Source organism: Scyliorhinus torazame, chromosome 11 (assembly GCF_047496885.1).
Source record: "Scyliorhinus torazame isolate Kashiwa2021f chromosome 11, sScyTor2.1, whole genome shotgun sequence".
Taxonomy (NCBI): domain Eukaryota; kingdom Metazoa; phylum Chordata; class Chondrichthyes; order Carcharhiniformes; family Scyliorhinidae; genus Scyliorhinus; species Scyliorhinus torazame.
In genome coordinates, this window is record NC_092717.1 from 89,121,944 (window position 1) to 89,140,056 (window position 18,113).

Genomic DNA, 18,113 nt, shown 5'->3' on the forward strand with positions numbered 1-18,113 from the left:
TACCGTCTGAGCGATCTATTCTGATTCCATTGTCTCTTTTAGTTTGGTATCATCTGCAAATTTCTCAATGCAAATCATTAATCTAAAAGTTGGAAGCAGTAATAATTCCAATGCCAAGTCCTGGAGCACCAGTGTTTACTTCGCCCAGCCCATTCCAACATAAATCTGACGAAAAATATTTGCTTGATTTTTTTAAAACAATTTCTTATCTCGTCTCAATATTTCATAGAATGGCTACAGCACAGAAATCGACCATTCAGCCCAATGTGTCTGTGTTAGCTCCCTGCAACAGCAACTTCGCTCGTCCACCTCCCACCCTCCCCCCGCCCTTTCTCCATCATCTAGCAAATTCCAATTCCCTTTTGAAAACCTTGATTGAATCTGTCTCAGGCTGTGCATTCCAGATCCTAACCACTCGCTGTGTGTAAAGGTCTATCCTCATGTCACCATTTGTTCTTTTGTCAATTACCTAATTTTCAACCTTTCCACCAATGGGAACAGTTTCTCTCTCTCTACTCTGACTAGATCCATCTTGATTTTGAACACTTCTATTAAATCTTTTCGCAAACATCTCTATCTTAAGGAGGTCAACACAAGCTTCTCCAATCTGTCACATAACTGAAGATCTCCGTCTCAGGAAGCATTTGTGTAAATCTTTTCTGCACATTCTCGATAGCCTTCCCAAAATGTAATGCCCAGAATTTGACACAGTTCTCCAGTCGAGGTCAAAACAGAGTTTCATAAATACACCATAATGTCTTGCTTTTGTACTCTATTAACACTATAAAGCCCAGGATCCCATATATCATTTTAACTACTTTCTCACTGCCCTTCCACCTTCAATGATCTATGCACATATACCCACAGGTCCCTCTGTTCTCGCACCCTCTTTAAAATCAAACTCTTTCTTTACATGGCCTCGTCTTGTTCTTCCTACTAAAATGCGTCACTCCCCACTTTGCTGCATTACATTTCACCTTGCATGTGTCCATCCGTTCCATCAGTCTGTGTATGTCCTCTTGGAGTCTATCCTTTTCACAGTTCACAATTCTTCCGAGCTTTGTATTATCAGCAAATTTTGAAATGATGCTCTGTACACCCAGTCTGGGTCATGAATGTATATTCTAGTGACTGGGATAGTGACAGTGGTGAGAATATTGCAGCAGCGTTTTTACCAACCTGCAGAATGATCCCCGACAAGATTATTGTCCATGTTTATTATTTGTTATTTGCAAACCTTATTTAATCTGTAAAAGTACAAGCCTTTGTAATACAATTTAAAATTAAGTTAGAGGACAAGTTTATATGTCATCTCTTGAGATGTTTGATGCTTATGTTTTTTTTGATAAACCCTTTGATAAAGGTGGGGATGGAGGGGTTTGGTGAGGTGAAGGGGTTGGGTGGGGCAAGGAGGGTGGAAGGGTGCTTTGATTCACAGGAAGTTGGTCTTTTGTCTCAGGTGGGAGCCATTCTTTTAGCAGGTAGGCTAGTTAATGGAAGTGAAGTGGGGGGGCATGGAGGGAGGAGTAAGGGGAGTTGGGTTGTGCTGGTCTTCTTTGTTTGTGGCTTGGGGTGGCGGGAGGTTGTGGTGGTCCTGGGGAGGTGGGACATTTTGCTTTTGGGGTGGGGGAGGGGTTGGGGGGAATTGCTGATGTTGAAGGTGTTGTTGTGCACCAGTTGGCTGGGGTGGGGGTGGCGGAAATGGGCCTGGAGGATTCCATTGAACCATGGATATAGTTGATCAGGGTGGGGGGGGGGGGGGCGGCGTGCTTGGAGCCTCCAACCAGACTGGTCGCTTGGAATGTTAAGGGACTGAATGGGCAGATCAAGAGGTACCGTGTTTCACCCACTTAAAAGAGCTTGAAGGCAGATGTATATTCAAGAGACGCATCTCAGGATTGTGGATCAGATGAGTTGAGGAAAGGTTGGGTGGGACAGGTGTTTCATTCGGGGTTAGGTATGAAGGTGAGGGAGGTTGCGTTGCTGATTAGTAAAGGTGCCTTTTTTGGCTTGCAGCATAGTGGGATCCCAGGGGGTAATTGTGTGATGATGAGTGGGAGGCTGGAGGGTGCACCCCTGGTATTAGTTGTCACAACTGAGATGATCTAGATTTTATGAAGAGCGTGCTGGTGTAGGTTCCGGATCTTGACATGCACTGGTTCATTACGGGATTAATACTGTTCTTGATCATTGGCTTGGTTGCCCGTGTCCCAAATCCTTGAATGTGTCGGTGCGAGAATTGTTGGGGTTTATGGAGTGGATGGGAAGTGTGGACCCGTGGCAGTTTGGCAGGCCGAGAGTGAAGGAATTTTCATTCTTTTCTCATGTACATCAGGTGTATTTCCAGGTTGACTTTTTTTGTCATGGACAAGACGCTGTTGGCGGGGTGGTTGGGACGGAGTATTCAGCAATCGTGGTGTTGGATCATTCGCCGCATCTTGTGGACTTGTGTATGGAAAAGAGAGCTCTCCAGCAGTCGCAGTGGTGGATTAGGGTTGTTGGTCGACAAGGAGAGTTGTGAAAAGATAGAGGTGGCTATACACACTTACATTGAGCTCAATAAAACTGAGGAGGTCTCCTGTCTCCACGACGTGGGAAGTACTGATGGCAATAATTAGGGGTGTTTATTTCAATCGGTCACATGGGGATATGGCGGAACGGATGGAATGACAGAGGCCATTCTGGAGGTGGATCGGAGGTACATGGCTGCCCACAAGGAGGGGCTGTTGAAGGAGAGGAAGAAGCTCCAGATATAGTTCGAGCTCTGTCTACAAGGAGGGCAATTGGGCAGTTGTATTGGGCTAGGGGGGTTGTGCAAGCATGGGAGAAAGAAAGCTGGTTGTTTGCACGCCAGGTGGAGTGGCAGGTGGCGGCGAGCGAGATTGGTTGAATGAAGGATTCGGGGGGTAGGGTGGTCAATAAGTCAGGGAAGGTGAATGGGGTATTTGAATCCTTCTTTAGGGGGCTGTACAGGTCAGAGCCCAGGCGAAAGGGGGGGGGTGGGGGGGAGACTCGGGCATGAGGCGGTTCTTGGATGGCCTGGACTTTGCCGTGGTGGAGGAGGGGAAGGTGCAGGTGTTGGGTGCCCTGATTGGGTTGGGGGAAGTGATGCAGTCTGGGAAGGCCCCGGGTCCGGAAGGGTTTCCAGCAGAATTCTATAAAATACATACCACAGAATTGGAGTCCCTTTTAGTGGAGATGTCAACGGGTTGGTTGGCAAGTGGGAGCTTCCATCCACAATGACACAGGAATCAATTTCACTTATTTTGAAGAAGGATAAGGACCCGGAGGAGTGTGGATCCTATCATCTGATATCGCTGTTGAATGTGGAGGCAAAGCTGTTGGCTAAGGTGTTGGCGGCGCGCGTGTGGAACTGTGTGCCTGGGGTGATAGATGAGGACCAAATGGGGTTTGTGAAGGGGCGGCAGTTGTGATTATGATGTCCGGGGGGGGGTCAGGAAATGGAGGTGAAATTATCTATAGATGTGGAGAAGGCGTTTGACCGGGTTGAGTGGGATCGTTTGTTCAAGGTATTGGGGCGGTTTGGATTTGGGCTGGCATTTGTGCATTGGATTATGTTGTTGTAAAGGAATTCATGTTCACATGAATAATATTAGCTTGGGGTATTTCCGTCTGCACCGGGGAAAGAGTCAGGGATGTCCGTTGTCGCGGTTGCTTTTGCATTTGGCGATGGGGCTTAGGATTTTGGGTGTGTGGAGAGGTATTGAGAGACGGGGGATGGAGCACCAGGTCTCCTTGTGTGCGGATGACCTGTTGATGTACATCACGGATCCGGTATCTGTATTGATAAGATTATTGGGATATTGGTAGGATTTGAGTACGTCATTGTGAGCGCCAATCTGTGGCAATCATAGATTTATCCCGGCAGGGTTAGATTCTAAGTTCTGGGTGTGGGTGTGGGAGCGGATGAAGACAAAGCATTTTAAGGACCTGTTCATGAGGGGTAGATTTGCGGAGCTGAGAGAGTTGGAGGGGGAGTTACCAAGGGGTAATGGATTTTGGTATACGCAAGTCAGGGATTTTGTGAGGAAGGAGTTGGCCATGTTCCCGAGGTTGCCGCCCCTGTCCTTGTTATGTTTGTGTACTATGATAATAAATGAATCAGTGTGCGACAGAACATCTAGTTCAAGACTAGTTATTTAATGTTGAATAAACTGTGGGTAAACTAAACTATTGCTAACCAAACTGTGGATCTTTTATCCATGTTTCTCACAGCTTCCATAACTCTGAGTGAGACTGCTTTTGTCCGGTTTTGGTGCCCTGTTCCTCTTGTATGACACCTAGTGGTTGGAGGCTATACACACTTGTTATAAACTGTTATATACACTGTTCCTGCATATCATTACATCCCCTTTCCTTGAGATTTTTAAAACATACTACACATCATTTCTGTAAACAATACACATGATATGAGTAACAATGTACTTTACACAATTCACAAATTTTATTGTCCAATCACAGGTTCAGCCGCTCTAGTTTCTTTAGCTTCTTTGTTGATCTTCCCAACCTTGGTATGCTTGGTCCACCTGCAATACTACTTTGATTCATCATAACTTTGTAGGTGACAAACCACAGCTTAAAGGTGAAGTTCTATAACTCAGGAAAACTAGATGCGGATCAGTCTTTTTAAATAGCTGCTTTATTATTTGAACTCCCTTCTCCGCTTTACCATTCGATTGTGGGTATAATGGACTTGATGTAATGTGTTCAAAATCATATTGCATCACAAGCTCTTGCCATTCTTTGCATTAAAACATGGACTATTATCACTCTGCACAGTTTTAGGTATCCCATTTTTGCAAACGTCGATTTCGTATGCATTATCACACAACTTGCCGGAGCTTAAAAGCAAATTACTGCGGATGCTGGAATCTGAAACAAAAGAGAAAATGCTGGAAAATCTCAACAGGTCTGGCAGCATCTGTAGGGAGAGAAAAGAGCTAACGTTTCGAGTCTGATGACTCTTTGTCAAAGCTAACAGACAGAGAAAGTGGGAAATATTTATACTGTGGAGTGAGAATGAAAGATGAGTCATAGCCACAGAAACCCAGGGAAACCGGGTGCTAATGGCCACAGAAACCAAGGGGAAAGAGTGCTAATGGCAGTCCCCAGAGAGGACAAAAGATGTGAAAGGTCAAACAGCAGGGAAACTAACATCAGAGGATGAACTGTAGATGTGGGGGAGGGGAACGGGGAAGCAAAGAGGAGAAAGGTGAAGGAAAGGTGGATAAGATTGGCGGGGGTGGGGGTTAAGTATATATTAGGAAAGAAAGAAATGGTAAAAGACAGTTAAAATGGAATGAAAACAAATGGGTCGAGGTGGGGCAGAGCTGATTATTTGAAGTTGTTGAGACCGGAAGGCTGTACGTGCCTAACCTGAAGATGAGATGTTGTTCTTCCAGTTTGCATTGAGCTTCACTGGAACATTGCAGCAGGCCAAGAACAGACATGTGGGCATGGGAGCAGGGTCTTTGATTAAAATGGCAAGCAACGGGAAGGTCAGGGTCCTGAATGCGCACAGACCGCTCCGCAAAGCGATCACCCAGTCTGCGTTTGGTTTCTCCGATATAGAGGAAGCCACATTGGGAGCAGCGAATGCAGTAGACCAAATTGGAAGAGATCCAAGTGAAACGCTGCTTAACCTGGAATGAGTGTTTTGGGCCTGGGATGTTAAGCATGGAAGAGGTAAAGGGGCAGTTGTTACACCTTCTGCGATTGCAGAAGGTGTCATGGATGATTCTGGGAAGGTGTCATGGATGATGGGAGAGGTACTGGGTATGGTGGAGGCGTGGACTAGATTACAAAGAACAAAGAACAAAGAAACGTACAGCACAGGAACAGGCCCTTCGGCCCTCCAAGCCCGTGCCAACCAAGCTGGCCGTCTAAACTAAAGTCTTCTACACTTCCTGGGTCCGTATCCCTCTATTTGCATCTTATTCATGTATTTGTCAAGATGCCCCTTAAATGTCACTATCGTCCCTGCTTCCACCACCTCCTCCGGCAGCGAGTTCCAGGCACCCACCACCCTCTGTGTAAAAAACTTGCCTCTTAAATCTCCTCTAATCCTTGCCCCTCGCACCGTAAACCTATGCCCCCTAGTAATTGGCCCCTCTACCCTGGGAAAAAGCCTTATTATCTCAGAGGGAATGGTCTCTGTGGAATGCTGACAGAGGGAGTGAAGGGAAGATGTGTTTGGTGGTGGCATCACCCTTGAGTTGACAAAAATGGCGGAGGATTATGCTTTGCACACGGAGGCTGGAGGGATGAAATGTGAGAATGAGGGGGACTCCTTCCTTGTTCTGGGAGGGAGGGGAGGGGGCGAGGATAGTGGCGCGGGAGATGGACCGCACACTGTTGAGGGCCCTGTCAACAACTGTAGGTGGGAAATCACAGTTGAGGAAGAAGGAGCACATTTTTGAAGCACCATTATGGAAAGTGGCATCATCGGAACAAATGCGACGAAGGCGAAGAAGTTGAGAGAAAGGGATGGAGGCCTTACAGGATGTAGGGCAAAGAGCTGTAGTCCAGATAGCTGTGGGAGTCAGTGGACTTGTAGTGGATATTAGTGGATCAGCTTCCGTAACTCTGAGCAAGACTGCTTTTGTCCGGTTCCAATGTCCTGTTCATCTTGCATGACACCTAGTGATCGGAGGCTATATACACTTGTTAGAGACACTGTTACTGCATATCATTACAGTCATTGCAGGAAACAATTATGACTGAGGACAAGATAGGGGAAGATAGGATCTCGGACATATATGGGGAGTTGATGGAAAGGGAGAGGTCCTTGGTGGAGCATATAAAGCGGAAGTGGGAGGAGGATTTTATGTTAATTTTGTAATGTTATTATAATAATTGGAAAGTGGATTGGGTTAGGACATGGAGGGGTTTTGTATTAGTACCATGGTTTATGGATGACAGTTACTTGTGTTCGGTGTTCTGTAAATAATTTGAAATAAAAATTTATATTTTTAATTTATCTGAAAAAACAAATAAGAATATTTCACTTGGATTCTCTGCTCCTGGGTAGCTCTGCCCAGACCAAATGCTCTAAGTCACAACTGTTATTACGGTCCCAGACCAGACCCCAACAGTGGCTAGGCTAGGATACTGGACAGAAACCCCAATATTTTATTTTAATGTTATAAGACTGCGGAAAGGATACTTCGCTCCAGGCGTGATTGCATGAAGAATTATGAACATGGTATTTTAAAACAAAACATTATTACTAACACAGTATTAAATCTTTAACCTCATGCCAGAAAATAGAAAATTACCACTTAAACAGTGCAATGAACACAATGCCCTTAATTACTATCTTTATTCCCAATTAACTGGCCATCTCCACTCTCAATCCACCTTAAATACCAAAGGCACAGAAGAGTTATTCTTTGAAAAAGAGATATCTTGACACCATTTTACAGAACAGCTCTGACTCCGGCCCGAACCACTGCAGAAACTCTTGCTGAATATCTTCAAAAGCTGCTTCAAAATACTTGTTGCATCTCCGCTTGGTCCTCAGACAAGTCTGCACAGCTTTAAATACAGTTAATCACTGTGCACGCCTTCAGCCAGATCAGAATTGAAACTGAAAAATTCTTTCTCCAGAAGCCTAAGCTCCACTCAGAACGATTTAATCTCAACAGGCTCAAAACAAATCAACTCCCCAGGGAATCCTCTTAATCAAAACAAAATTGCATTAGCCCAAGATTTTATGATGGTTAATTGCACCTCAGGCTCCTGAAAGGTTTGTTGTCTTTCAAATCAAGGTTCTTTCAAAAACAGGACTGCAGCAGTCAAACACACTATAACCCAGGCTTTTAACCATTACTTCACCAAATACTTATAAACCAATATATCTAAAATCCTACATTCAACACACTGCCCACAGCTCAGTGAAACTAATTTCAACTTATCATGCTCTCTCTCTCTCTTCTGAGTTCACTGCTCGCATGTCCACTCTTCGCCTCTAACGCCATGTGAAACTTCCCTCCCCATATTCACGGCAACCCCTTTGACATTGCCATCTCATGCGTCCTCACTACTCACATTATGTCAATCATAGACAAGATCATTCTCCATCCACATACCCCTTCCTATTTCTAACCCTACTTCCTAAAGTCCTCACTCTCAATTCACTTTTAACTCCACTTTCAAAATCCCAACTGTCTAGTCTTGAGCTCTTCACTCACCACAACATTTACTGCAGCAATCGATCTGCTCAATCATACCCTCACCTCCACCATCACTTCATTATGCAATACGAGATCTAAGATAATTTTTTTCCTTGTTGGTTCCACTACATACTGCCCCAAGAAACTGCTCCAACAAAAACATCCTGTAAACTAATCTTCTATTTTTGCCAATAAATCTCCCATAATTACTACATTTCCCTTGTTACAGGCTCCAATATTTCATAGAATCATAGAATTTACAGTGCAGAAGGCGGCCATTCGGCCAATCGAGTCTGCACCGGCACTTATAAAGAGCACCCTTCTGAAGCCCAGGTATCTACCCTATCCCCGTAACCCAGTAACCCCACTTAACATTTTTTGGACACTAAGGGCAATTTAACATGGCAAATCCACATCTTTGGACTGTAGGAGGAAACCGGAGGAAACCCACGCAGACACGGGGAGAACGTGCAGACTCCGCCCAGGCAGTGACCCAGCCAGCAATCAAACCTGGGACCCTGGAGCTGTGAAGCAACTGTGCAAACCACTACACTACTGTGCCGCCCACTCGTATCCTTGATTAATGCTCTGTCCAAAGGTATAACTACTGTCAGGGGGCCTATGGATTATTCTCACCAGTGTTTTCTGACTCCTGCTATTCCTAATTTCTACCCAAACTGATTCTACTTCATGATCTTCAGGTCCATTCTAACTATGTCCTTATGTCATCCTTTACTACAGGAGCTACCCCTCCTCTTTGGCCATTCAATCTGTCTTTCCGAAATATTGGTACCTGGAATATTTTTGAAACTTGATCACCTTGTAACCACGTTTCAATAATGGTAATTAGATCTAAACCATCAACAACTATTTATATTGCTAATTCATCCATCTTATTGCTGATACATGTGCATTTGGATTTAAAAAACCCTGGGCGTGATTCTCCACCCCCACGCCGAAGTGGCCGCGCCGCCGTGAACGCCGTCGAGGTTCACGACGGCGCGGAACGGCCCCGGTCGCGACCGATTCAGGCCCTGACAATGGGCCAGTATCAGGGCCACGTCATCTACCCGCGCGAGGCCTTGTCGCCTGCGTAAAAGCGGCGCCGATTAGATGACGCGGCAGGCGCCGCATAACGGACGTCATCCGCGCATGCGTGGTTGCCGTCCTGTCCAAATCCGCCCCGCAAGAAGATGGGGGACGGATCTTGCGGAGCGGCGGAAGGAAGGAGGTCCTCCTTCAGAGAGGACGGCTCGACGATCGGTGGGCACCGATCGCGGGCCACCCCACATTTAAGGTACCCGCCGGTGCAGGATCCCCCGTCGCCCCCTCACAGGCCGCCCCCGCAGCGTTCACGCACCGCCCACAACTGTAGCGACTAGGTGTGGACGGCGCCGGGGGGAACCCGTCGTTTTGTCCTGGCCGCTCGGCCAATCCGGGCCTCAGAATCGCGGGGGTGCCGGAGAATCGCCATTTTCGGTGTCTCCGGCGATTCTCCGGCCTGCGGCCCGCGAAACTCGACCGGGCCGTTCCCACCGCTTGGGAGAATCGCGGGAGGGCGTCGGACCGGCGTCCCCGGAAATTTCGGCGGCCCAGGCAATTCTCCCAACTGGCGTGGGAGTGGAGAATCGCGCCCCCTTAATTTCATGTTTTACTTCTATTCCCTCAGTGATCTTATTTGCTGTTATTTTTTGTTTAAACTCCTTGTCCCGTCCTGTCCTACTCTACTCATTTTTAGCCACATCACTATACTGTTCCAATACCTTGGCCTTCCTCTTTGGGTTTCTTAATCTCCCTTCAACCAAACACTCCCGTTGAAATGAAATGACTCTTATCAAAGTTACAAACGACATCCTGTGTAATTGTGACTGTGACAAAGGTCAACTGTCCTTCCTCATCCCTCTTGCCCCTTCAGCAGCCTTTGGCATGGTTGGCCACATCATCATCCTCCAAAGCCTCTCTTCTGTCATTCAGCATTTGCCTGGTTTCATTCTTATCGATCCATTCATCTTCAGAGAATCACCTGCAATGGAATCACTTCTTACCTTTGGAGTCCCTCAAGGATCTATCTTTGGTCTCTTCCCATTCCTCATCTACATGCTGTTCTTCAGCAGCATCACCAAAAATACATCAGATTCCTCAAGTACATTGACAACAACCAGCTCTACCTCGCCATCAGTTCTTCCAAATCCTTCATTATCTCTAATTGGTTAGGCCGCTTGCCTGACATCCAGTACGGGATGAGCAGAACTTCCCTCCAATTAAATATTGAGAAGACCAAAGCCATCGTCTTCAGTCCCTGACATTTCCTTACCAACAGGTTCCATCATTCGCCCAGGCAACTTTGTGCTTGCAACGTTGGTGCTGAAACTGACTGCGACAAGAGCTGTTAACCACATATCTGCACCAACATTAAGACCTTCTCACCTCCGTAACATCACATAACACTGTCCTACCTCAGTTCATCTGCTACTGAAACCCTCATCCATGCTTCTTTCACCTTTAAACTTGACTATTCCTATACATTTCTGCTGGCCTCTCATCTTCAACTCTCCAAAGCCCTGCTGCTCTTTAAAACTTAGCTCTTTGACCAAGCTTTTATTCAGCTTATGTGGCTCGGTGTCCGGTTTTGTTTGAACAATGCTCTTTTGAAGTGCTTTGTGGCATTCTGCTAAATTAAAGGTGTTATATAAATACAAGTTGGTTTTGTTGATATATCTATGTGGCACATTCATATCTGCTTGTATCCAGTTGGTATGACACTACAATCTTAACTCCTGTAACCTGTGTTAGAAATGTATTTTCCAGTCTTTCAAACAACTCGTACTAAACAGTCATGACTGAAGTTCTGGGAATAAGAGACTGAAAACTGAACTTTAGTGAGAAAAACATGTTTTGTTTGTAAGCTTTTCTTGTTAAATTAGCATTAACCGTTTTTGATAATACAATTTAAAGGTGGAATCACAAAGATGCTCAATCAAGAGTACGTGTGTTTTCTGAAAAGAATCCTTGGCTAGAGACTGCCTGGCCAGGGGCTGGAGAAGCCACAGTGATCCCTAGAATTAGGTTCACCGAGGGCAAGAAACAAATTGCTCTCATTTCCTGGAAGTAGAAATTCCCAAGCGATAGCAAGAACCAGAATGTCACAGAATATAAACAGAATTGCTAACTCTTGGGGTGAGGTGCGGTGTAAGGGGGATGGGCGGGGTGAAGAGATGAGCTGCGCCCATTATAAAAACGCTTGAACTTGTTCATCCTAATGTTCCCAAGAAAGCATACGAATTCTGGGTGGACTAGGGTCCCTTCTGTTACTCGTAGTATTTCAGGAAAGATGACAAGAAGGTCTGGAGGAACTGGTCGTGACGAGGAAACAGGAAACGCACATTCTTTTCCAGAATCCTTATCTTACCTAAATTTCTATTGAATAGCCGGTAGTTGAAATTTGCGCAATGAATTGTTTTTCAATTAGAATTAAACGTCAAGACAGAGACACTGAAGAACTCGTCTGTGAAGAAAATAGTTTCCGCCATAATAGAGGTCATAGCCTGGTGACATTGTCAAGGGCAAGTTAGAACCTGACCAAAATAATTTTAAAGGCTCCCCACTTCAGTTAAATTTAACACTTACCATGGAAATTCCATGATGCATTTAGGAATGTACACAAGATCCATTGAAGTCCATCTTGTAAATCGGCACACTGAATCTTCTAGACACTTAACAAAGAACAAAGAACAAAGAAATGTACAGCACAGGAACAGGCCCTTCGGCCCTCCAAGCCCGTGCCGACCATACTGCCCGACTAAACTACAATCTTCTACACTTCCTGGGTCCGTATCCTTCTATTCCCATCCTATTCATATATTTGTCAAGATGCCCCTTAAATGTCCCTATCGTCCCTGCCTCCACTACCTCCTCCGGTAGTGAGTTCCAGGCACCCACTACCCTCTGCGTAAAAAACTTGCCTCGTACATCTACTCTAAACTTTGCCCCTCTCACCTTAAACCTATGCCCCCTAGTAATTGACCCCTCTACCCTGGGGAAAAGCCTCTGACTATCCACTCTGTCTATGCCCCTCATAATTTTGTATACCTCTATCAGGTCGCCCCTCAACCTCCTTCGTTCCAGTGAGAACAAACCGAGTTTATTCAATCGCTCCTCATAGCTTATGCCCTCCATACCAGGCAACATTCTGGTAAATCTCTTCTGCACCCTCTCTAAAGCCTCCACATCCTTCTGGTAGTGTGGCGACCAGAATTGAACATTATACTCCAAGTGTGGCCTAACTAAGGTTCTATACAGCTGCAACATGACTTGCCAATTCTTATACTCAATGCCCCGGCCAATGAAGGCAAGCATGCCGTATGCCTTCTTGACTACCTTCTCCACCTGTGTAGCCCCTTTCAGTGATCTGTGGACCTGTACTCCTAGATCTCTTTGACTTTCAATACTCTTGAGGGTTCTACCATTCACTGTATATTCCCTACCTGCATTAGCCCTTCCAAAATGCATTACCTCACATTTGTCCAGGTTAAACTCCATCTGCCATCTCTCCGCCCAAGTCTCCAGACAATCTAAATCCTGCTGTATCCTCAGACAGTCCTCATCGCTATCCGCAATTCCACCAACCTTTGTGTCGTCTGCAAACTTACTAATCAGACCAGTTACATTTTCCTCCAAATCATTTATATATACTACAAACAGCAAAGGTCCCAGCACTGATCCCTGTGGAACACCACTGGTCACAGCCCTCCAATTAGAAAAGCATCCCTCCATTGCTACCCTCTGCCTTCTATGGCCTAGCCAGTTCTGTATCCACCTTGCCAGCTCACCCCTGATCCCGTGTGACTTCACCTTTTGTACTAGTCTACCATGAGGGACCTTGTCAAAGGCCTTACTGAAGTCCATATAGACAACATCTACTGCCCTACCTGCATCAATCATCTTAGTGACCTCCTCGAAAAACTCTATCAAGTTAGTGAGACACGACCTCCCCTTCACAAAACCGTGCTGCCTCTCACTAATACGTCCATTTGCTTCCAAATGGGAGTAGATCCTGTCTCGAAGAATTCTCTCCAGTAATTTCCCTACCACTGAAGTAAGGCTCACCGGCCTGTAGTTCCCGGGATTATCCCTGCCACCCTTCTTAAACAGAGGAACAACATTGGCTATTCTCCAGTCCTCCGGGACATCCCCTGAAGACAGCGAGGATCCAAAGATTTCTGTCAAGGCCTCAGCAATTTCCTCTCCAGCCTCCTTCAGTATTCTGGGGTAGATCCCATCCGGCCCTGGGGACTTATCTACCTTAATATTTTTTAAGACACCCAACACCTCGTCTTTTTGGATCACAATGTGACCCAGGCTATCTACACCCCCTTCTCCAGACTCAACATCTACCAATTCCTTCTCTTTGGTGAATACTGATGCAAAGTATTCATTTAGTACCTCGCCCATTTCCTCTGGCTCCACACATAGATTCCCTTGCCTATCCTTCAGTGGGCCAACCCTTTCCCTGGCTACCCTCTTGCTTTTTATGTAAGTGTAAAAAGCCTTGGGATTTTCCTTAACCCTATTTGCCAATGACTTTTCATGACCCCTTCTAGCCCTCCTGACTCCCTGCTTAAGTTCCTTCCTACTTTCCTTATATGCCACACAGGCTTCGTCTGTTCCCAGCCTTTTAGCCCTGACAAATGCCTCCTTTTTCTTTTTGACGAGGCCTACAATATCATTCGTCATCCAAGGTTCCCGAAAATTGCCGTATTTATCTTTCTTCCTCACAGGAACATGCCTGTCCTGTATTCCTATCAACTGACACTTGAAAGCCTCCCACATGTCAGATGTTGATTTGCCCTCAAACATCCGCCCCCAATCTATGTTCTTCAGTTCCCGCCTAATATTGTTATAATTAGCCTTCCCCCAATTTAGCACATTCATCCTCGGACCACTCTTATCCTTGTCCACCAGTACTTTAAAACTTACTGAATTGTGGTCACTGTTACCGAAATGCTCCCCTACTGAAACATCTACCACCTGGCCGGGCTCATTCCCCAATACCAGGTCCAGTACCGCCTCTTCCCTAGTTGGACTGTTTACATATTGTTTTAAGAAGCCCTCCTGGATGCTCCTTACAAACTCTGCCCCGTCTAAGCCCCTGGCACTAAGTGAGTCCCAGTCAATATTGGGGAAGTTGAAGTCTCCCATCACCACAACCCTGTTGTTTTTACTCTTTTCCCAAAATCTGTCTACCTATCTGCTCCTCTATCTCCCGCTGGCTGTTGGGAGGCCTGTAGTATACCGCCAACATTGTGACTGCACCCTTCTTATTCCTGATCTCTACCCATATAGCCTCACTGCCCTCTGAGGTGTCCTCTCGCTGTATAGCTGTGATACTCTCCTGAACAAGTAGCGCAACTCCGCCTCCCCTTTTACATCCCCCTCTATCCCGCCTGAAACATCTAAATCCTGGAACGTTTAGCTGCCAATCCTGCCCTTCCCTCAACCAGGTCTCTGTAATGGCAACAACATCATAGTTCCAAGTAGTAATCCAAGCTCTAAGTTCATCTGCCTTACCCGTAATGCTCCTTGCATTAAAACATATGCACTTCAGGCCACCAGACCCGCTGTGTTCAGCAACTTCTCCCCGTCTGCTCTGCCTCAGAGCACACTGTCCCTATTCCCTAGTTCTCCCTCAACGCTCTCACCTTCTGACCTATTGCTCCCGTGCCCACCCCCTGCCATACTAGTTTAAACCCTCCCGTGTGACACTAGCAAATCTCGCGGCCAGGATATTTATGCCTCTCCGGTTTAGATGCAACCCGTCCATCTTATACAGGTCACACCTGCCCCGGAAGAGCTCCCAGTGGTCCAGATAACAGAAACCCTCCCTCCTACACCAGCTGTTTAGCCACGTGTTTGTCTGCTCTATCTTCCTATTTCTAGCCTCACTGGCACGTGGCACAGGGAGTAATCCCGAGATTACAACCCTCGAGGTCCTGTCTTTTAACTTTCTGCCTAGCTCCCTGAACTCCTGCTGCAGGACCTCATGCCCCTTCCTGCCTATGTTGTTAGTACCAATATGTACAACGACCTCTACCTGTTTGCCCTCCCCCTTCAGGATTCCCTCTACCCGTTCGGAGACATCCTGGACCCTGGCACCAGGGAGGCAACATACCATCCTGGAGTCTCTTTCACGTCCACAGAAGCGCCTATCTGTTCCCCTGACTATAGAGTCCCCTATAACTATTACTCTTCTGCGCTTTGACCCTCCCTTCTGAACATCAGAGCCAGCCGTGGTGCCACTGCTCTGGCTGTGGTGCCACTGCTCTGGCTGCTGCTGTTTTCCCCTGATAGGCTATCCCCCCCGACAGTATCCAAAGGGGTATATCTGTTCGAGAGGGGGACAACCACAGGGGATTCCTGCACTGACTGCCTGCCCTTTCTGGTGGTCACCCATTTCTCTGCCTGCACCTTGGGTGTGACCACACTTACATAACTGCGATCTATGACGCTTTCCGCCACCTGCATGCTCCTAAGTGCATCCAATTGCTGCTCCAACCGAACCATGCGGTCTTGTAACAGAAGTACAAATGACCTAAAGGCTGTCAATGTAATACATACTGCAGCTCAATAGAAAAACAAATACAATCAAACTAAATCAGAGGCAGCAGGCATGAGGGTAAACGCATCTGTGACAATGCAAGTGTCCCTCACTCACTATTGGCGGATACCAGAATATTATGTTATATCTTGCAGGTATTTACAGTGTTACATAATATTTACAGCACAAAAACAGACCATTGGCCCAACAAATGCATACTTGCTTTTGTGTTCCGCATGAGGCCTCTCACATAATCCTATCAAAAGTACCACCTCATATTCCTTTCTCCTTCAAGTTCATATATCTCCACGTACAGGACCCAACAATGGATAGATCCAACTCCAGGACAGGAACTGTGTCAGGTATGGCATGAGATGGAGCAGATGGGGGGGGGGGGGGGGGGGGGGGGGCGGTTGGGGGTGTCTCCTTCTTCTCCCACTTGCACAGGGCCTACTCACGAATACACATTTTTTTGTCCGAGGGAAAATGGTGCTTCCGTGAGTAACAATGGCAGAATACTCCGCGATCGTAATCTTCGGCCATGGAGAAGGGCCAGACCCAATGCCATCCCATGGAGGCTGGATGCTGCTCTTCTTGCTGATGAGGAATTCTGTACAAAAATATACCAAGCCATCGATGGTTATGTAACCTGCAACCAGAACAGGGAAGTCTCACCCTCCACGTTCTGAGAGACAGTGAAGGCAGTGATCAGGGGGGAAATCATAGCTTATAAGGTCCTTATGGACAGGAAAGAAAGAGCAGCCAAGCAGTGGCTGATCACCTCCATACTGGATCGGCGGCACTCCATGGCTCCAACAGTGGAACTGCTGGCGGAGAGGAAAAAGCTGCATGTGGAATTTGATCTACTCTCCAGAAGGAAGGCAGACCACCAGCTCCGACAGGCACGGGGGGCCTTGTATGAACATGGAGACAAGGCCAGCCGCATGCTGATCTGGAAGAAGGAACTGAAGGCACTGTTGCTAAGTTTGCAGGTGGTACAAAGACCTGTAGAGGAAGCAGGCGGGCTTCAGAAGGCCTTGGACAGGCTGGGAGAGTGGGCAAAGAAGTGGCAGATGGAATACAATGTGGAAAAGTGTGAGGTTATGCACTTTGGAAGGAGAAATGGAGGCATCGACTGTTTTCTAAATGGGGAAATACTTAGGAAATCAGAAGCACAAAGGGGCTTGGAAGTCCTTGTTCATGATTCTCTTAAGGTTAACGTGCAGGTTCAGTTGGCAGTTAGGAAGGCAAATGCAATGTTAGCATTCATGTTGAGAGGGCTAGAATACAAGAACAAGGATGTTCTTCTAGGCTATATAAGACTCTGGTCAGACCCCAGTTGGAGTATTGTGAGCAGTTTTGGGCCCGTATCTGAGGAAGGATGTGCTGGCCTTGGAAAGGGTCCAGAGGAGGTTCACAAGAATGATCCCTGGAATGAAGAGCTTGTCGTATGACGAACGATTGAATGGTTGTTGGAGTTTAGAAGGATGAGGGGGGATCTTATTGATACTTACAGGATACTGCGAAGCCTGGATAGAGTGGACATGGAGAGGATGTTTCCACTTGTAGGAAAACTAGAACTAGCGGACACAATCTCAGACTATAGAGACGATCCTTTAAAACAGAAATGAGGAGGAATTTCTTCAGTCGGAGGGTGGTGAATCTGCGGAACACTTTGCCGCAGAAGGCTGTGGAGGCCAAATCACTGAGTGTCTTTAAGACAGAGATAGAGTGGTTCTTGATTAATAAGGGGATTAGGGATTATTGGGATAAGGCAGGAGAAACATATCAGCCATGTTCTAATGGCGGAACAGACGAGATGGGCCGAATGGCATAATTCTGCTCCTATGTCTTATGCTGGCATACCAGCTAAGAAAGTAAGCAGCCACGAAAGAGATAGCACAAGTTAGGGACAGAAATGGTAGGTTGGTAGCAGACCTAAACAAGGTTAACAAGGCCTTTGCAAACTTCTTTCATGCTCTGTATACCTCCGAACCCCCAGAGGGGCACTCAGATATGAAGCAGTTCCTCAATAGGCTGGATATACCGGTGGTCGGGGAAGACAATAAAAAAGTGCTGGAAGCACCACTAGGGCTGGGCAAAAGCGTGGAATGCATTAATTCCATGCAGTTAGGGTAAGTGCCAGGACTGGTTGGGTTCCGATAGACATGTACAAAACATTTGCAGCACTTGCGGGAGATATTCGACGACTCCTGAGGATATGTAAGACCATCTTGCAGGACGGCAACACAAGGGAGGCCTGGCCCTACCGAATCTTCTATTCTAACACTGGGAGGCAAACGTGGAGAGGTTGAGGAGTGGCT